The sequence below is a fragment of the Convolutriloba macropyga genome, chromosome 11, assembly GCF_964194025.1.
Source record: "Convolutriloba macropyga chromosome 11, txConMacr16.3, whole genome shotgun sequence".
Classification (NCBI taxonomy): Eukaryota; Metazoa; Xenacoelomorpha; order Acoela; family Convolutidae; genus Convolutriloba; species Convolutriloba macropyga.
The window spans coordinates 46466116-46481483 of NC_134478.1; the positions used below are offsets into that span (position 1 = coordinate 46466116).

Sequence of the window (15368 nt, forward strand, 5' to 3'; positions counted from 1 at the left end):
AGCCACTTTTTTTTGCGTCTGAAACTTTCACGTGGTACCATCATTGCAGCCAACATTGGTCAGGCTATGGTCAACCTGAAGCTAGGGTCAAGTAAGAGCTCATTCTCACACAGACAGCTTCACAGAGGCAGGGGATTGAACTCTCAATCATTGGCGTGTGAACCACACACCTTACCTCTCGGCTATCACGCCAAAAATAAGATATGTCTGTCACCTCATAAAAAATTCTTAAGAAACAGGTACTGAATTATTCTAATTAGGGTTCATGACAATTTACCCAATGCCATTTTACTCAATGCCATTTTACCCAATGTCAACTTACCCAATGCTCTTTGATCTTTTCGTTCAATTATGCAATGTTCTGTCGTGATAGTTTCATGTCAAGTCCAATTCATGTGTGCCGGTGTAGTGCACTTCGCGGTAGCAGTTGTAAAAAGTCAGTATTCATCCTACAACCAAGTCTCATTATATAGCCTACTGTTAATAATGGATGGACTAAAAGTATTAATAAATATATAGTATGTCGAACTGCGTCATCAAAAAATGTTACGTCATCAAAAAGTCGACTGTTACGAAGGTATAGAGTGATTACTGTCAGCAAGGTGAATGAATGCTGCCCAGGATGAGGTCGTCGAACGAAGACAGGCATGCATATAGCACATTAAGATATCATGTTATGACACTTTAAGTCTGAAAACTGTACGTTATGTAGGTTTTAAACATCTGATATAGTGAACCAATTTTAATGATATTAGGGAAAAGTCAAGTCAAGAACTGCCACAAATCAATGCCAGTCGATAACTGTATCACGAAAGTTGCAACTTTAGCAACGGCTTATCATAGGTGTAAGTTAACGTTATTAGCCAAAAAATCGGGCCAAATTGTACTTGAAGTTTAATATGCCAGCTCTTTTTTTACCTGTGGAAAATGGTCTCTTATTTCTTGTTGGTTAGAGAGAACTATGGAACACAGTCTGAATGTAACTAAATATTATATAGAAAAAAATGGCATTCTCAATTCCTGTTTGTAATGAAAAAAATGGTATTCTCAATATCAGTTTAGTAACAATTATTTATACCACGTAGCAGTTGTGTTCACATGAGAATATGAACCTTGGTCAAGTCCTTCACTCCCAAAGTTTAATTCTAAAATTTTTGATCATATATATACTATAATAATATTACACAGCGTAAAACATTTCATCCTCTAAAAAAGCACCTACTTAAAATGAGCAACTAGTAATAAGAAATTACAAAAAGGGTATTTGAAGCCAATTCATGGAAAAACAAGCCTTTACAAATTTGAACGAAAAAAACTTCAAGAAAATAATGAACCTTTTAAAATTACAAGTGCAAATGAAAGCAAAAATTTCTTTTAAAAGTGTTCAACAGGCAAGTCTTAATAGACAACGAAACTTGTTTAAAATTAAAAACGAAAAACTAAAATCAATAAAGATTGGTCCTATTTTTCAAAAAAATGTTTTATAAAAACAAATCTGTGTTCATTTGAAATCTGAAAACTTTGTATGTAATGAGCGTTCTTTCAAATTCTGGCGATAGAACAAGGCGGTAAAAAAGGCATAAAACAAAACAATCTGTGACAAAAGAAACAAAATCGCATATTAATCAACCAAAAAGGTTTAGAACATCAAAATCCAACTCATGTTAATTATCAGAAACTTTCAAACAGCTATAAAAACAAAATCTTCAAACAGCTATTAAAATAAATCTAAAATAAAAACAATTTTATATTCAAACATAATATGAACAGTAAATTAAGAAAAGTGCTTGAAAAATTCTTCTATAGTTCAGCAAAAAAACTGAAAAACATCAAAATTAGCGTTGAAACCTTGTTAATTACAAGGAATCTTCAAACAACTAATAAAACAACCCTAAAATTAAAACAGTGTAATAAACAAACATCTTAACTAAAAAAATAAAAAAATATTGAAAAGTGCTTGAAAAGTGTTCAGCTTAATTTTTTCATTTTCTTATGTGAAAAAGAAATCTTTGCTCAATAACAGAAAATGTTTCACACCTTTTAAGCGAGGTCAACTTTTCAACGTGTTTTGTGAATTGCACTCGCACCTTTCGCTCTGCCTCACTGGCGTTGCGCTGCTGATTCGTTTGATTTTCTTTGGGGTATGCCTTTGGCACTCTCTTCATCAGATTGGACAGTAGTTTGCCTTCCACTCTCCGGGTCGGCGGACCAAATTTCACGGCTGCTCTCCTATCAAAGTCAAGGAAAACTACACCGCCCAGTTCGTTTCAGCGTTTTCAAATCTGTCCGGATACTGTGTTTTTGCAGTTAACTTTTGAGAACTGTATTATCCGCTATACTGTAGATTACCGTTGCATTACTTATTGCTCAATAATTTCAAATAACTACCTGTTCAGTTTTGCCGAATAACAAATGACTTTGCTTCAATTAAGCATAAATCCAAAATTTCAAATAACCAATTAGTCTCAAATTAGAGGTTTTTCAATGATATCTCCTTAACCACAAATGCTAAGAACAAAAAAAAATTGTGTTCTTATGCACGTTGGGTAGGTCCACTGTTTGGTGAAAGAATAATGAATATAACCTGAACTATATTGATGGGCCCTGATTTCATATTTTATACCCAATCTTAATACTTGGGCGAAATACAAAGTTTTAGATTTCTTTGTAACCAAGTTCTCAGATTTACCAGTCAAGAAACTGGAATCAGCCTAGGCATCTGGTAAATGAATGAAACAAGAATGAACAGTTTATCTGCTCTGTAACTTTACTTATTAGAACTTCGTTCCGTAATGTGAAATTTGAGAATTTCAAAGTCAATTCTATTTTCAATAAGTCAGAGTAAAGTTAGTCTGTACAATCACAAAAATGATCTACAGAGACAAGACACGATAACAAGTAATTTACCACTCAAGAGAGTTTGCTTCAATACGCACTGTATGTCAATTTAATATAACCAAAAATGCAAATTTCAACTCATTTGGTAGTTTTTCAAGCTCCTTTTATGCTGCTAGTCACGTGGATTCACATGTCAAATTCAACTGTTGATTGGTTGTAGATAATAATGTCGACAGAATGTGAACACTTTTCCATAACGTCACTTTTTCAGTGTAAATTTGATGTCATGGAAAATTTGTTAACCATGTAGAAGTTTTGTCGAATATTCTGTATCAAAAACAGGTTGATTCGCAATTCAATCGCAAAGAATCTGATGCAATACTTTTAAGTCGTAGTATTGTTTTGCTGGTGGTTGAGATAGTGCGAGTTTGAGTTTCACTTCATGTATGACAATTGTGTACTAATAATAGTTGCTAAATATAAATGTTGAACAAAGTGAAAAAATCCAAATGGCTTCGATAGAATGTAGCATTAAATTTTGCTTGTCATGCTATTCTAGCTTTGAGGGTTGAAATGGCCTTGAAGCGCTATTCAATTTGGTAGTTGAGTTATTGAGCTCAGCCGCCACATCGCAGGCCCTGTTTTCCATCGCGAAAACATCTTTCACAGGTAGTACTGGGGCGAGCTTCACTACTGGTCTCTTGTACACTCCGTCGTTCGTTCGAACTATCGCTCTTCGAATCACATCGTCAGACCCATCGATGGTCTCCGTAACTTGACCCAGATTGTAATATCCACGCTTATCGCTGTCTTCGATCAACCAAACGAGATCGCCTTCTTTAAGGGTTTCGTTCGCCGTAGATCGCCATATATGCCGGTTATTCAGAGTTGGCAGATATTCCTTACGAAATCTGTCCCATATGAGATTTGCATATGCTTGAGTTTGTCTTTTTTTAGAAGGTCGACAAATTCTTCTGCGCACGGTAGATAAGGTAAGCAAACGTTCCTGTTGCCAAGCAAGAAGTGATTGGGGGTCAATGCATCTAAGTCGTTAACATCTGAGCTGACTGGAGTCTTGCGTTCAATGTCTGCTCTACAAAACACATCGTTGTTGAAAGAACGTCCTCGGTCACTGATCTGCTCACTAACACTGCATACATTGCTTTCTTGCAACATCTGACCAACCACTCCCATACTCCTCCAAAGTGTTGTGCTGCGGGGGTTGACCTTCCAACGGATTCCTCGTTGAATCAGATGTTCTTCGATCCCTTCTTTGATCCATGCCGCAACGTACTCTGCGAATTCTCTTTCAGCTCCAACCAAGTTTGTCCCATTGTCGCTGATAATTGTATTCAGTTTGCCTCTTCGAGCAATAAATCTCATTATGGCATTGAGACAACTATCTGTGTCCAACTTGGGTACCACTTCTATGTGCATCGCTCTCATAGTTAGACAAGTAAAGAGACAACACCATCGCTGTTCGTTTCTGCGCCGAATCTTCACAATGAAAGGGCCAAAGTAGTCAACTCCAACATTTGTAAAGGCTGTTGAAGCATCTAACCGCTGAATCGTTCCCACTGAATAACAGCTTTCTTTTCTTCAGCCTGTATCATGAAGACTGATGAGGGTATATTCTCTTCATCTGATGCAAAGATTAGGTTCACTTGCCCTGGCCACTCGCATTCTGTTCATTTCAACCAGGCCGGCCCAGTGAGCCACTCACTTCTCTTGAGTTCTGCAATTTTGATTGCTCTCGTGCCAATGTAAGCTGGGTTGTTGATACCGCTCAAATGTTTCCACTGTGAAACATCGGTGGTATCCAGTATCTCAGCCACTCGATTGGCCATAAACACCTGTAGCTTACAATGGGAAATGTGTATCCACTGCAATACCGTAGTTGAGTCTGACCAAAAACTGCAACTATTTATCTTCATTTCGTGTTCCTTGACTATCTGTTCTTTCAACCTCACTGCAATGACTGCCGCTTGCAATTCCAATCAGGGTATTGAAAGATGGCCCATCGGTGCCACTCTGCAATTTCCAATGACAAATGCTAAGTCAGCTGAGTATTCCTTTGGTTGTGAACGTAGATAGGCCACTGCACACATCGTGTCTTCAGATGCGTCAGCAAACACATGAAATTCGGTTTTATCCCTCTCTCTGTTGAAGTACCTTCTATCGATGCTTGTTTCAGTCACTATTGCAAGTTGTTTTTTCCATTTCAGGAATTCTGCTTCGTCACCAGGCTCCATTTCGTTGTCCCAATGTTGCCCATTCTTGGTCCAGGTACCTTTCAGAAGTCGTCTCATGTGAACACTGAACGGAGCAAACAATCCGATCGGGTGGAATACTGAAGATACCGAAGACAAAATCTTCCTCTGGGTTATAGGTGCTTCAACTTCCTTGTTTGTATCTTTGCATACTTGAAGACTGTCATCAATAATGGTTCATTGTAGTCCTAGCACTGAGGTTCCCTCCGTATTGGGTTCCACTTCGACTTTTTCATGTTGCTGATTGATTTCAAGTCTTCTGGGATTGCTTCGGTAACTGCATTTTTAATGGTTATCCACTTCTTCAGTTCAAATTCATGTCTTGAGAGAAGAGGTTGTAGTTGATTAAAGACTTCAATTGCTTCTTCCGGGGTTTTTACTCATTTGATGAAATCGTCCATGTAAAGGTTGTTTTGTATTTCCTTTGTTGCATTTGGACACTCTCTTTCGTTGTCCAGTCTCACTCGCTTGAGAGCATAGATTACACAAGTTGGAGAACTTTTAGCTCCAAATACATGACGCTGTTTTTCGTATATCTGAACAGGTTCATTAGTCCTTGGGGGCCGTAAGAACCTCAAGCAACTTCTAACCTTTTCGGGAACTTGAACTTGTAGAAACATCGATTCAATGTCAGCTGTTGGGGCTATTGGTCCTTCACGGAATCTGAATATTGTTCCAATCAACCCATGTAGCAGAACAAGTCCTGCTAGTAGTTTATCATTTAGGCATACTTCTTTGTACTTTGATGCAGCATTGCAAACACGTCTTACTTTGCCAGGCTTGTTCGGGTTTAGCACTGGATGGTGTGGCAAATACCATTCCTTCCCGAGGGTGCCTTTCACTTCAGACTCGTCAATTATTTTTACGAATCCTTTTTCTACATCTGTATCTATTGACTGTTGATACAAGCTCTTCAGGTTTGGGCCCCTTTGGAACCTTCGCTCCAGTGAGTAAAGCTGACCCAAGGCTGAGCTGTAGTTGTTCGGTAGGTTTGGCTCTGGTTCGCCCCACAGCATTCCCACTTCGTACCGCACGCCTGTGAACTTTGTCGTACACTCTAGCATCCTTTGTGCCTGCAGTTGCTTCTTTGACTGACTGACGACGTTGATTTTGGAAGCATAAGTTTCTATGTCCACCAGGTTTGGATATTCTTAGCCATTTTCATATCTTCAGTGAAGGCGAAATGACAAACATTTTGTCTTCTTTTGCCCGTCATGGGTCCACTGACTACCCATCCTTGCTCTGTTAGAACGGCGAAAAGTTCATTTTGTGTTCCTATCTTGTAGCCCAATGGGCGTTGTAGCTCATAAGCATCTTGACCAAGGATGATGCCAACTTCCATCAAGTTGAAGCTTTTGTTGGGTAGAACACTCAAGTGATTGAAGCTTTGCTTCAGCTTGTTGTAGTTGTTGTTGGTGTTTCCCAACAGTTTGTGTGCAAACGCTTCGATTGAATGCACCTTTGAATGTAGTCCCTTTATTTTGAGAGGAACCTTTTCTGTCTTCAGATCCTTCGTTCCATGTATGCCAGCTATGTTGAGCGTCATATCGGTGCCTTGGGCTCGTAACTTCTCTTGCACACTTTCATCGGTGAATGAAACCGTTGATCCACTATCGAGAAGAGCATATGTGTTCAGCCTGTTGCCACCGCTCTGTATTGAGACAGGAACTATCTGAAGAAAGCTAGTAACTTCGTTACTCTGGTTGATTGTTGCTGCGCTTACATTGACTGCGTGACTGCCCTCGTCCATTTGGTTTTCTGAGTGTAGCAATCCGTTGTGCTTCTTGATGCATCCGTTGATGCCCCTAGCATTGACTTTGCCCAGACATCCGTAACAGAAGCGTTGCTTTTTCACTGCTGCGTACCGATCATTCACACTCATGTTCCTGAATAATGGACAGTTCCATATTTTATGAGTGCAATGAGCTAGCGGACAGTGATCACTTAGCGTTTGCTTCGTTTCTTTCACGCTCGAACTTGCACTGAAGTTCGATGTTTTCGAGAACCGTTTGTCTCTATTTGTGCTTTTTCGGTCTTCTTCTCTTCGCTCTCCCTTGAAAGCTGAAAAACCTTCGTGCAAGAATGCTATCCTAGATAGCCACTTTTCAAACATAATCGAATCAGGGCAATCTTCATCTCTATCATCGACATAGAACCACCACTTCTCTTTGAGAAATTGAGGTAGTTTTTCTACTGCCGTATAGTGCCGAGCTTGTACCAATCTCCATGTGATCTTTGAGCACATTCACAAAGTTCGAAACAATAACTGAGAAACTGATCAGAACTGTTGAGTCGTGAGGATTCACCTGACTTGCTTTGCGAAGACTCTCCAGTTGCGCATCAGTGATCACATGAGGCCTTCCAAATTTCCTCTCCAGAATGCTCCATGCAGCACCATAGAACTGTCCAGAATAGCCCATTCCAGAGATTGCTGACCTTGCCTTGCCTGTCATTAGAGTGTTGAGATGGCTCATCTTCTGTGAGTCTGGTATTGGTTGTTGATCCACTGTAGCAATGAACATACTAGCCCACTCGAGGGGGTTCCCATCGAATTTGTTCAACTTGAGCTTTGGTAGGCTACTGCTACGTGCGTACCCACTGTTGTATCGTAGCAGACCAGCTCTTGGTGAAATGACCCGGTCTTCAACACTTGCTGATCGGTCTCGCGAACTGCGATATCGCGAGAAGTGACTAGACCTGTTCACTAGGGGGTTGCTTCGGAGCGAGCTTTTGATCGTTCTGGTGTTAGGAGGTTGTCGACCCTGCTGGCCCAGTCTGAGACATCTCTCTTTTTAGGGCTCCAGTTGAAGGGTGATTTGTTTCGAGCGCCAGTTGATTGGGAACCAGTATCATTGTCCTCTAATGCTGTTCTCTTCACTTTGCGCTCTAGCTCGCGCTCTTCCTCCAGTAGTTGATGCTTGGTTTCCAGTTCCTTCATTTGCTTTTCCAGCTCTAGCTTTCTCCGCTCGAACCGTGCTTGTTCCAGTCTCATCTTGGTTTCAAACTCGATATCGAATTTCTTCATCCTTTCCTCTCGCCTTTGCTTTCCTGAAGATTTTTCCGAAACATTCTCCGTCTCTTGGCCACTTGCTGTTGCTCCACTTTGCACTGTTTGAGCAACTGGGTTTTTCGTTGGGTAGTTATCATTGCTCTCGCTGTTGTTCACTGCCTGAATTTTGTTGCTTTGCTCTGCATTGCTTTGCTTGTCGTACCTTTGAGCTGTTAATTGAAGCTCCTCTCTGCTGGTTGTGCTTGGACTAACTGGTTACTGTTTGTTCCTTTTAAGCGAGGTCAACTCTTCAACGTGTTTTGTGAATTGCACTCGCACCTTTCGCTCTGCCTCACTGGCGTTGCGCTGCTGATTCGTTTGATTTTCTTTGGGGTATGCCTTTGGCACTTTCTTCATCAGATTGGACAGTAGTTTGCCTTCCACTCTCCGGGTCGGCGGACCAAATTTCACGGCTGCTCTCCTATCAAAGTCAAGGAAAACTTTACACCACCCAGTTCGTTTCAGCGTTTTCAAATCTGTCCGGATATTGTGTTTTTGCAGTTAACTTTTGAGAACTGTATTATCCGCTATACTGTAGATTACCGTTGCATTACTTATTGCTCAATAATTTCAAATAACTACTTGTTCAGCTTTGCCGAATAACAAATGTCTTTGCTTCAATTAAGCAAAAATCCAAAATTTCAAATAACCAATTAGTCTCAAATTAGAGGTTTTTCAATGATATCTCCTTAACCACAAATGCTAAGAACAAAATAAATTGTTTTCTTATGCACGCTGGGTAGGTCCACTGTTTGGTGAAAGAATAATGAATATAACCTGAACTATATTGATGGGCCCTGATTTTATATTTTATACCCAATCTTAATACTTGGGCGAAATACAAAGTTTTAGATTTCTTTGTAACCAAGTTCTCAGATTTACCAATCAAGAAGCTGGAATCAGCCTAGGCATCTGGTAAATGAATGAAACAAGAACGAACAGTTTATCTGCTCTGTAACTCTACTTATTAACTTCGTTCCGCAATGTGAAAATTTGAGAATTTCAAAGTCAATTCTATTTTCAATAAGTCAGAGTAAAGTTAGTCTGTACAATCACAAAAATGATCAACAGAGACAAGACACGATAACAAGTAATTTACCACTCAAGAGAGTTTGCTTCAATAAGCACTGTATGTCAATTTAATATAACCAAAATTGCAAATTTCAACTCACTTGGTAGTTTTTCAAGCTCCTTTTATGCTGCTAGTCACGTGGATTTACATGTCAAATTCAACTGTTGATTGGTTGTAGATAATAACGTCGACAGAATGTGAACACTCTTCCATAACGTCACTTTTTCAGTATAAATTTGATGTCATGGAAAATTTGTTAACCATGTAGAAGTTTTGTCGAATATTCTGTATCAAAAACAGGTTGATTCGCAATCCAATCGCAAAGAATCTGATGCAATACTGTTAAGTCGTAGTATTGTTTTGCTGGTGGTTGAGGTAGTGCGAGTTTGAGTTTCACTTCATGTATGACAATTGTGTACTAATAATAGTTGCTAAATATAAATGTTGAACAAAGTGAACAAATCCAAATGGCTTCGATAGAATGTAGCATTAAATTTTGCTTGTCATGCTATTCTAGCTTTGAGGCTTGAAATGGCGTTGAAGCGCTATTCAATTTGGTAATTGAGTTAGTGAACTCAGCCGCCACATTATACCACACTCAAGTGATTTTGCACCGCTTGTATCTCTGCATACTTGAAGACTGTCATCAATAATGGTTCATTGTAGTCCTAGCACTGAGGTTCCCTCCGTATTGGGTTCCACTCCGACTTTTTCATGTTGCTGATTGATTTCAAGTCTTCTGGGATTGATTCGGTAACTGCATTTTTAATGGTTATCCACTTCAGTTCAAATTCATGTCTTGAGAGAAGAGGTTGTAGTTGATTGAAGACTTCAATTGCTTCTTCCGGGGTTTCTACTCATTTGATGAAATCGTCCATGTAAAGGTTGTTTTGTATTGCCTTTGTTGCAATTGGACACTCTCTTTCGTTGTCCAGTCCCACTCGCTTGAGAGCATAGATTACACAATTTGGAGAACTTTTAGCTCCAAATACATGACGCTGATTTTCGTATATCTGAACAGGTTCATTAGTTCTTGGGGGCCATAAGAACCTCAAGCAACTTTTAACCTTTTCGGGAACTTGCACTTGTAGAAACATCGATTCAATGTCAGCTGTTGGGGCTATTGGTCCTTCACGGAATCTGAATATTGTTCCAATCAACCCATGTAGCAGAACAAGTCCTGCTAGTAGTTTATCATTTAGGCATACTTCTTTGTACTTTAATGCAGCATTGCAAACACGTCTTACTTTGCCAGGCTTGTTCGGGTTTAGCACTGGATGGTGTGGTAAATACCATTCCTTCCCGAGGGTGCCTTTCACTTCAGACTCGTCCATTATTTTTACGAATCCTTTTTCTACATCTGTATCTACTGACTGTTGATACAAGCTCTTCAGGTTTGGGCCCCTTTGGAATCTTTGCTCCAGTGAGTAAAGCTGACCCAAGGCTGAGCTGTAGTTGTTCGGTAGGTTTGGCTCTGATTCACCCCACAGCATTGCCACTTCGTGCCGCACGCCTGTGAACTTTGTCGTACACTCTAGCATCCTTTGTGCCTGCAGTTGCTTCTTTGACTGACTGACGACGTTGATTTTGGAAGCATAAGTTTCTATGTCCACCAGGTTTGGATATTCTTAGCCATTTTCATATCTTCAGTGAAGGCGAAATGACAAACATTTTGTCTTCTTTTGCCCGTCATGGGTCCACAGACTACGCATCCTAGCTCTGTTAGAACGGCGAAAAGTTCACTTCGTGTTCCTATCTTGTAGCCCAATGAGCGTTGTAGCTCATAAGCATCTTGACCAAGGAAGATGCCAACTTCCATCAAGTTGAAGCTTTTGTTGGGTAGAAAACTCAAGTGATTGAAGCTTTGCTTCAGCTTGTTGTAGTTGTTGTTGGTGTTTCCCAAGAGTTTGTGTGCAAACGCTTCGATTGAATGCACCTTTGAATGTGGTCCCTTTATTTTGAGAGGAACCTTTTCTGTCTTCAGATCCTTCGTTCCGTGTATGCCAGCTATGTTGAGCGTCCTATCGGTGCCTCGGGCTCGTAACTTCTCTTGCACACTTTCATCGGTGAATGAAACCGTTGATCCACTATCGAGAAAAGCATATGTGTTCAGCCTGTTGCCACCGCTCTGTATTGAGACAGGAACTATCTGAAGAAAGCTAGTAACTTCGTTACTCTGGTTGATTGTTGCTGCGCTTACATTGACTGCGTGACTGCCCTCGTCCATTTGGTTTTCTGAGTGTAGCAATCCGTTGTGCTTCTTGATGCATCCGTTGATGCCCCTAGCATTGACTTTGCCCAGACATCCGTAACAGAAGCGTTGCTTTTTCACTGCTGCGTACCGATCATTCACACTCATGTTCCTGAATAATGGACAGTTCCATATTTTATGAGTGCAATGAGCTAGCGGACAGTGATCACTTAGCGTTTGCTTCGTTTCTTTCACGCTCGAACTTGCACTGAAGTTCGATGTTTTCGAGAACCGTTTGTCTCTATTTGTGCTTTTTCGGTCTTCTTCTCTTCGCTCTCCCTTGAAAGCTGAAAAACCTTCGTGCAAGAATGCTATCCTAGATAGCCACTTTTCAAACATAATCGAATCAGGGCAATCTTCATCTCTATCATCGACATAGAACCACCACTTCTCTTTGAGAAATTGAGGTAGTTTTTCTACTGCCGTATAGTGCCGAGCTTGTACCAATCTCCATGTGATCTTTGAGCACATTCACAAAGTTCGAAACAATAACTGAGAAACTGATCAGAACTGTTGAGTCATGAGGATTCACCTGACTTGCTTTGCGAAGACTCTCCAGTTGTGCATCAATGATCACATGAGGCCTTCCAAATTTCCTCTCCAGAATACTCCATGCAGCACCATAGAACTGTCCAGAATAGCCCATTCCAGAGATTGCTGACCTTGCCTTGCCTGTCATTAGAGTATTGAGATGGCTCATCTTCTGTGAGTCTGGTATTGGTTGTTGATCCACTGTAGCAATGAACATACTAGCCCACTCGAGGGGGTTCCCATCGAATTTGTTCAACTTGAGCTTTGGCAGGCTACTGCTACCTGCGTACCCACTGTTGTATCGTAGCAGACCAGCTCTTGTTGAAATGTCCCGGTCTTCAACACTTGCGGATCGGTCTCGCGAACTGCGATATCGCGAGGAGTGACTAGACCTGTTCTTTAAGGGGTTGTTTCGAAGCGAGCTGTTGATTGTTCTGGTGTTAGGAGGTTGTCGACCCTGCTGGCCCATTCTGAGACATCTCTCTTTTTAGGGCTCCAGTTGAAGGGTGATTTGTTTCGAGCGCCAGTTGATTGGGAACCAGTATCATTGTTCTCTAATGCTGTTCTCTTCACTTTGCGCTCTAGCTTGCGCTCTTCCTCCAGTAGTTGATGCTTGATTTCCAGTTCCTTGATTTGCTTTTCCAGCTCTAGCTTCCTCTGCTCGAATGGTGCTTGTTCCAGTCTCATCTTGGTTTCAAACTCGATATCGAATTTCTTCATCCTTTCCTCTCGCCTTTGCTTTCCTGAAGATGTTTCCGAAACATTCTCCGTCTCTTGGCCACTTGCTGTTGCTCCAATTTGCACTGTTTGAGCAACTGGGTTTTTCGTTGGGTAGTTATCATTGCTCTCGCTGTCGTTCGCTGCCTGAATTGTGTTGCTTTGCTCTGCATTCATTGCTGGTTGCGTGCCTTTGCTTATATATGCAAGCCAAGGATAGTCCAAACTGGCTTTGCACTTTCTTGCTTCCTTCAGATGTTCGTCAACAAAATTAGCTGGATAGGGCACAAGCTTGTTTCGACGCTGCAGTTGCTTGGGTATTTCATCCGTTAGAATGTGAAAAGTCTGTTGGTAGAGGACCTTTAGTTTGTTGGGTCGATCTGAATCTTCAATTATTTTCTAGCCAATTCTTGTTTTAGTGTTAACTTCTTCCACTCAATCTTGAATTTTCTTGTCGTACCTTTGAGCTGTTAATTGAAGCTCCTCTCTGCTGGTTGTGCTTGGACTAACTGGTTACTGTTTGTTCCTTTTAAGCGAGGTCAACTTTTCAACGTGTTTTGTGAATTGCACTCGCACCTTTCGCTCTGCCTCACTGGCGTTGCGCTGCTGATTCGTTTGATTTTCTTTGGGGTATGCCTTTGGCACTCTCTTCATCAGATTGGACAGTAGTTTGCCTTCCACTCTCCGGGTCGGCGGACCAAAATTCACGGCTGCTCTCCTATCAAAGTCATGGAAAACTACACCGCCCAGTTCGTTTCAGCGTTTTCAAATCTGTCCGGATATTGTGTTTTTGCAGTTAACTTTTGAGAACTGTATTATCCGCTATACTGTAGATTACCGTTGCATTACTTATTGCTCAATAATTTCAAATAACTACTTGTTCAGTTTTGCCGAATAACAAATGACTTTGCTTCAATTAAGCAAAAATCCAAAATTTCAAATAACCAATTAGTCTCAAATTAGAGGTTTTTCAATGATATCTCCCTAACCACAAATGCTAAGAACAAAAAAAATTGTGTTCTTATGCACGCTGGGTAGGTCTACTGTTTGGTGAAAGAATAATGAATATAACCTGAACTATATTGATGGGCCCTGATTTTATATTTTATACCCAATCTTAATACATGGGCGAAATACGAAGTTTTAGTTTTCTTTGTGAGCAAGTTCTCAGATTTACCAATTAAGAAACTGGAATCAGCCTAGGCATCTTATTAACTTCGTTCCGCAATGTGAAAATTTGAGAATTTCAAAGTCAATTCTATTTTCAATAAGTCAGAGTAAAGTTAGTCTGTACAATCACAAATATGATCTACAGAGACAAGACACGATATCAAGTAATTTACCACTCAAGAGAGTTTGCTTCAATACGCACTGTATGTCAATTTAAAATAACCAAAGTTGCAAATTTCAACTAAATTTTGGTAGTTTTTCAAGCTCATTTTATGCTGCTCGTCACGTGGATTTACATGTCAAATTCAACTGTTGATTGGTTGTAGATAATAATGTCGACAGAAAGTGAACACTTTTCCATAACGTCACTTTTTCAGTGTAAATTTGATGTAATGGAAAATTTGTTAACCATGTAGAAGTGTTGTCGAATATTCTGTATCAAAAACAGGTTGATTCGCAATCCAATCGCAAAGAATCTGATGCAATACTGTTAAGTCGTAGTATTGTTTTGCTGGTGGTTGAGGTAGTTCGAATTTGAGTTTCACTTCATGTATGACAAATGTGTACTAATAATAGTTGCGAAATATAAATGTTGAACAAAGTGAACAGATCCAAATGGCTTCGATAGAATGTAGCATTAAATTTTGCTTGTCATGCTATTCTAGCTTTGAGGCTTGAAATGGCGTTGAAGCGCTATTCAATTTGGTAATTGAGTTAGTGAGCTCAGCCGCCACATTATACCACACTCAAGTGATTTTGCACCGCAACATCTAAGAAATTGGTAATCAGATGTTGAAATGGGAAAAAATCACAAAAGTTTGCAGAAAAGTAGATGCGTTTACGGTCAGTGAAAATGACGTTTACGGCTCCAGTATTGAAAACCATAGACTCCAGTTAAAATTGTAAAACTCAAACGACGCATTTCGATAATTAACTTTATGTTAAAATTGTCAAAACGAAACTGGCAGTTAACTCTGTTTAAAATCGTAATAAAATCAATCAGCGTTAGTTATCAGTACAATAATGTCAATTTCAGACAAGAAAAACCCTAACTAATTGGAACAATCCAACTCATCGGAAGTACGACTTATAGAGGAGTCGGGGCCCTCTAATAATCCACAATCTACCACACAGTCTACCCCAGCCAAAGATGTCACCAGTTCGGCGAACAACCTGTCTTCGAAAAAAAATCAATAGTGACAGTCGCTCTTTCTGAGATTTTTCAAAAAGACCCAACTAGCGAGCCTCACGTCCAATTCGCTGTGTCAAAGGAAAACAGGGCTTGCATTATCACGCACAATGAGGGCTATTGTATAAATGTTGCTATTTAATTTTCTTTTTCAAATACGCAAAACTTGATTAAGAGAATCTTGGTTCATAAACGATCATTGTTAATATTACGAATTCAACTCGAATCACCAATGCAATCACACTCGCTTCCTTCTTAAAAAAATTGTATGAGGAAAAACT

At 40.1% G+C, this 15368-nt stretch overlaps 1 protein-coding gene across 1 annotated transcript in view; it reads left to right on the forward strand.

Moving 5' to 3' along the window:
- Positions 1 to 15368, forward strand: part of LOC142349975 (dnaJ homolog subfamily C member 8-like) — a 440478-nt gene that overhangs the window by 327533 nt on the left and 97577 nt on the right. The window lies entirely within an intron of this gene.